This window comes from Aptenodytes patagonicus, chromosome 3, assembly GCF_965638725.1.
Source record: "Aptenodytes patagonicus chromosome 3, bAptPat1.pri.cur, whole genome shotgun sequence".
NCBI lineage: Eukaryota > Metazoa > Chordata > Aves > Sphenisciformes > Spheniscidae > Aptenodytes > Aptenodytes patagonicus.
Window position 1 is genome coordinate 125,685,142 of NC_134951.1, and position 6,000 is coordinate 125,691,141.

The 6,000-nt window shown below is 56.2% G+C and overlaps 1 protein-coding gene across 2 annotated transcripts in view; it reads right to left on the minus strand.

Annotated features, from left to right (window-relative positions):
- SNAP25 (synaptosome associated protein 25) overlaps positions 1-4,975 on the minus strand; it is a 68,385-nt gene extending 63,410 nt beyond the window's left edge. The window contains exon 1 of one of the 2 annotated variants that reach the window (XM_076335101.1): positions 4,831-4,975. The gene's annotated coding sequence lies outside the window, so the exon portion shown is untranslated. The remainder of the gene's footprint in view (positions 1-4,830) is intronic. The other variant, XM_076335100.1, reaches the window with a different exon arrangement.
- Between the last annotated feature and the right edge of the window lie 1,025 nt (positions 4,976-6,000).

The following is a 6,000-nucleotide window of genomic DNA, read 5'->3' on the forward strand; positions in this document are numbered from 1 at the left end:
CGCGAACCTTGTCTGCGAGAATCTGTGACAATGAAACCAGGCTGCGAAAAAAATAGGGTTTGGGGGGATGGCATTTCAAGTTACTTCTGTTTATAGAAAAGCTTGCTCCATCAGCAAGTATACCCCATTTCTGTTTTAAAACGTGAACGATGAGCCCCAGCGCGGGAGCTCATCAGCCTGTAGCGTAGCACAGCGCTCAGTTATGCTAATTTACGCCAGTTGACAACGTGGCCCAATAATAAGTTAAATCCCATTTAAAAAGTGAAATGGAGCATTGTTAGCTCTAAAAAATATATATATATATATATATAAAAAAACCTTTTTCTTTTAAGTAGCCAGACAGAACACAGATTGCTCAGCATTAACTTTCAGCTTTCAAAGGCCAGGAACAGCCATGATTAATTACTTAGTATTTCCTTCTTCTCCTCCCTGTGCTTGTATTAGAATTCAGCTTTCTCCTGCAGGTAAGATAAGATACCACATCTCTCATTATTTAAAAAAAAAAAAGAAAAGAAAAGAAAAGATAAAGGTTATAATGCAATGATTGAATTATCTTCAGAATTACAGCGTGCCAGTAGATTTCAGAGGGCACATGTACGCAGCACTTGTTGCCCTTTGAAAAACCTAAACTGCCAAGTGTTCTCTTTGTTACGGGGCCCACAAAATGACGTGCGGGGTTTCCTCTCGGACTGCAGGGCTGATCAATACGCACCCACTGCTGGGAATGGAAAGCTTTCCATACCCTGCATTCACCTCTAGCAGCACACAGCCTGACTGGTGAGCTTTTTCAGAGCCTCACGCAACGTCTACCTCACCGGTGGAAGTATTTTCCTTGATTTTGACTGACTTTGGATTAGACTCCTTGGAATAATCAAAATCAGAAGTCCACACTCATCTCCCCTCACACCAGGGTGCTAATGCTTTGCCCGAGTTTGTGTTTCTTTCACCACGGTGCTCTTTAGCAGTAGTCGAAAGAGGATTGTAGGTGAGCACGAAGATGAGGTAAGTGATGAGGAAATGGCAAGTGAACACAATGAAAGACGTAAAGGCAAAGCTAAATTTCCTTCCACAATAACGGGGCAAGTGGTTCAAACGCTTCCTCTAGGCCATTCAAATCTGCTTTTGAGTCTCGCAACGTCAGCCATAGGGCCACCATAAAACAGGAAAAAACAATTTGGGGCCTATGAAGTTGACTTCTCTTCGTGGTTGGTGGAAAGGAAAGTCCTAGGAAGTTTAGTGGGATGTGGGACAGCGTATTGAAAACTATGATCTGATGAGAGGCAGATTTTGCTGGTGGGAGTGTGTATCTAAGTATTTGTGGAGGGAGAAACAAAAGGGTGCTAGACCAGAACTAGGAATTAACTTGTGTGTTTTGGAGAAGTGCTCGTTGCAACACGATGCAGCAAGCTAAATCTGCAAGGTCAGTAGGGAAGAAAGCCAAAGTTTATTGAAGCTAAGGGCAAAGATATCATTTAAGGCTCGAAAATAACGAGCTAAAAAGAAGTAAACTATTCTTTGACAACTGATGGCCTTGACAAACTATATCCAGCGCTCCCGGGAGTAGATATGTGAGCCCTGGTGCCTGCTCCAAAGTCCAGCTTCCTAGAGGTAATCATGATCTGCCTGAGATCTGCATCCTGCTGCAGCTCTCAAGCAACGCACTATTCTTCTCTCTGTTAGACGCTCTAAAATGCTTGAACAAGTCTATTGTTACAGATTGCCTGGCGCTCGCCCAGCCCAAAGGTGACTGCATTGGTAGTGGTGGATGAAACTTCACAGACAGAAAAATGCACTCCTCCCAGTGAAGGCTGCAAAGCCCGTCTACATTTGTTGTGGTTTTACCTGCCTTATGACCCTAGAAATCGCTGAAACGAGTATGTGTGTGTGTGTGTATAAACATGTACAGCTGAAAGTACTGTGCTTGTATTATAAAGAGTTATGACAGAGATTCGGGGAAAAATACCAGAAAAAGAGTAGTTGTGTGACAAGCCGAGGCAAAGGTAAACCAGTTTCTTCTCTTCCTAGGCTTCCCTACATTCCTGAGAGGAGAAATCATTAATAAAGCGAGCCCTGCACTGTGCCATATACTTTCCATTTTTCCCCGAGGGTTGCTACGTATGCAGAAGCTGTAGCCTCGTGACACACGGGCATAAAAATTGCTGAAGCTGTTCATACTGACAGGGAGGTATTTTATTTCGTTACCTTGCTCAGTTAAAGCAGTGCAAGCATTAGGTAGAGACCATGCTTTATTTTCCTTAGCACTTTAATCTTGCTATTTGTTGCCAAACCTAAAGCATACAGAGACAAATGAAAAGCTTTCCGTTGACCTGAAAAGCGGCTTCCACCTCCAGTGCAATAAATCTGCAAATTGGAGCTGCGTCTCTTTAGATGTATTTTGAGGGTTCGGTGCTGACTGGATTCTGCTGTTCTTTCTTTCACTGCCCCCATGAGTTCAATGGACGCAGAGCCTGGTCCTGAGTGCTCTTGGAAGTGCCACTCTAATTTTCTAGTTAGTTGTAGAAAGAAAGTTAAGCTGTATTTATTTGGGGGTTGCTATTTAGCTGCATTTTCTTTCGTAACACGCTGAGTTTCTGCAACTCCTCTTGACTTCAGAGGCAGCCTCAAGCTCCCTCTTTTGCAAATCAGGCCTGCTTGCACCTTTGGTTTGGTCACCTCTGTTGTCTTTTTGGCACTCGTCCTAGGTATCAAACTCTTTGGTGGTCACCTCCTGGCTGACCACTTCTGCACCATGCAGAAGCAACGGAAAACCACTGCCGCTTTTTCCTAGACTGGCGTCTTTGCCCATGATGCAGGGACATGCAGGGAGATGGGGGGCCCAGAGTCGCTTCCCCAGCTGTACCCCCCTGAAGCACTCATCTCCCAGACGGCCCCATACCTTCCCTTGCCACCCACAGGGATGGCTGCCCCAAACTGTCTTTGTGTTGCCACGGTCGATGGGAGAGTTGTTCCGTGCCCAGAGGTAGGACAGGGTGGGGGGTGCGGGACAAGCACGTCCTTGAGGATGCTGCGGCCAGGGCTGGCAGCAGCCAGGTATGGGTTGTGGGGCTGCTCCGCCACCCCCCGGGCTGCGCTGCAGACCAGCCCGCCCCCCCCCCCCTTTTCATCTGGGAACGAAACCAGCAGCAATTATTCAAGCCAAGCACGTAAATCTGGCAGATCCCGCGGCCCTGGTTTGACGCAGCTACGCAGCGCAGTGTCTGGACGCGCAGCCCGATCCCCCCTTCCCCCCTTGTTTATTTGCCCCGCAGAAAGCAGCGAAGTTACCAACTTCGCCAGCAGTGAGCCGCAACGAGGGGTTTGGGGAGACTGGGGTGCCGGGGAGCGGAAAGGACGACCGAGGAGGGGGGGGTGGGGGGTTGGAGGGGAGGACCGCCAGGGACGGGGGAGCCAGGGCCAGGCGTGCGGTGCGGCTTTGCCGCCGCCCCCCGCACCAGCCCGGCCGTGACGGGGCAGCCCGGGCGGCGCGTTACATAAGGCGGCGGGCTCCGCACCGCTCCGCTCCGCAGCGCGGCCGCGCAGGGCGGGGGGGACGGGGACGGACGGGACAGAGCTCGGCCCCCCCCCCCCCCCCCCAATCTCACGGCTTGGGGAGCCCCCGGGCGCACAGAGACACCGGAGCCCCGCGGAATGCTGCGCCCGAGGCGCCGGAGGGGCAGCCGAGGGGTGGGCGCCGAGGGCCGGGAGCGCGGGGAAGCCCCGGGGGGCTGCCGCTGGTCCCCGCGGGCAATGCCCGGCCCCGGAGGGACCCCGCGGGCGGGGCGTTACGTAACCCCCCGTTTCCCTTAGAGAAATGCCTCTCCGCCCGCGAAAGGGCAGGGAGAGAGGCCGAAGTGCTAAACGCCGGTTAATTTCAGGAACTGAAGCTATTTGCCTCTTTGTTTTCTTTTTTCTTTTAATAATGTCTCCCTCTTCGCATTCTGAGCTGCCGGGGGAGCCCCTACCACCACAACTGTTTCTGCCTGCCGTCCTGTCCGGGAACGGGAGGGCACCGCCGCTTTCCAACCGGGGAAGGCGCTTCCCGTCCGCCGTGGCGGGGTCTCGCCGGGGAGGGCAGCCCGGGGAAGGGAAGGAGGGAGGGAGGGAGGGAGGGAGGCGCGGAGCCGCAGGGCGCTGCAGCGCGCCCGCCTCCGCGGCGCGGCCAGCCTTGCGCGCTGCCGGCGGGAGGGCGCCGCGCCGGCGGCCGCGGCCGCGCGGGGAAAGCGCGGCGGAGCTCTCCGCGGTGCTGAACGCCTCCCCCGCCTCGTCCGCCCCGCGGAAACGCCGAGCGCTCGCCCGCGGAGCGGAGGGGCCCGGCCGCTGTCCGCGGTGCTGACCGCCCCCCCCCCCCCCCCCCGCCGCCTCCCTCCCCGCGCCCTCCCGTCCCTCTGTCCGCGGTGCTGAAGCGCCGCCGCAGCCCGGCGCGGCGCGGGCGCTGCAGTGCCCCGGGCGGCGGTAGCCCGGTCCGGCCGAGCAGGGCAAGAGCGCCCGCAGACCCTTCTTCCCGCTCCGGGGGGAACGGCGCCGGTTCCCTCTCTCCTCCGACCTCCCCCGGGCTTCCCTTCTCCTCCGGCCTCCTGCCACCCGCAAGCGAGCCTGGCACGGCCGAGGGGCAGAGCCCGGCTCCCTCCCCCGGCTCCAGCCGGCGATGAGGCTGGCGGCGAAATTCCGCCCCTCTCCCTGCCTTCCTCCGTCCCCGTAGCAGCCCGGGGGCTGGAGACAAAAAGCCGAGCGGGTCCCTCTTTAAACATATCCTTTTTTTCATTTCCTTTTCGTTAATACCGCCCCCTCCCCCCTGCGCAGCCGGTCCCCCCGGTGGTCTCCCAGCCTCACCTCGGCTTATGGGGCGCTACGCCGGGCCGCGGCCGCGGGGTCGGTGGGTCGGTGCCGCAGCTGGGAGGCAAGGACAGCCGCTGCTGACCTCCGCGGGTCTCCTTCTTCAATGGACCGGGAGCCGTGCCCTCATCAAAGATGGCCGTCCGCTCCTACGTCAGCAGCTTTTAATAGCCCTCCCCGGCGGGGGGGGGGAGGCGGGGGGGGGGGGGCGGGAGCGGGAAGGGGGGGGCAGAGCGGGCCGGGCGGGCTTGAGTCATCGCCGCCGCCGCCGCACCGCTCCGCGCATCGCGCACCGCCGGCGAGGCGGCCCCGCCGCCTCTCCGCCACCGCCCCTCCGCGGCCTCCCGCGGCGCGGAGCGGGGCGGAGCGGGGCGCGGGGCCCGCGGGCCGGGGCCGGGACCGGGGCCGGGGGCTGAGCCCGGCTGCGGGTGAAGCGCCTGGGGAGGGGGGAAGGGGGCCTCCTGCAGCAACGATTTCCTCCGCCAAAGGGGTGGTTCGAAGAGGGTATCCCTCTGAAGTCCCCGGTACTCCATATATGGCCAATCTACGTGGGCTTCTATTTTTATGTGTGAATTCTTCCTTCTCTCCCTCTTTTTATTTCTCAGAACATCCTGCCAGGGGTTTGGGTGTGTTAATCTGATTATTTTCCCCCTCTCCCTCCCCCCCCCCCCCCCCCCCAAGTAAGAGCAGCCAAACACAAGGAAATCCAGGGTTAAGGACATGTGTTGTAACTGATCATTTGAGGGATGGGTTGAAAAAAGAGAGAGAGAAATTAAAAACAAACAAAAGCCCGGGCACGTACGTGCATGAACACGGCAGAGCGAGCGCATCCCACTGCTGCCAAGGAGGAAAACGGTAACTCTGTTCCAGGAAGAAGCCTGGTTTATTTATCATGGATTAATTAAAATATTCATTCAGAGCATACCTAATTTGGAGCAAATAGAGCTGTCTCCACCGTGATTTCTAACGGGGAGGAAATACTTTCATTTCCTACGCAACGTTGTATTTTTGTAAAATTTATCTCTTAATGAGGATTTTAATGAAGGACAGGGATTGCATCTGAAGTGCGACGCTCTCTTTCGTAACCTCAGTCATCCCTTCCTTTTCATTCTACAAGCCTTCGTGCGTTCATCTATGGAACCACCCAGACCTACGGATGAGCGGCGA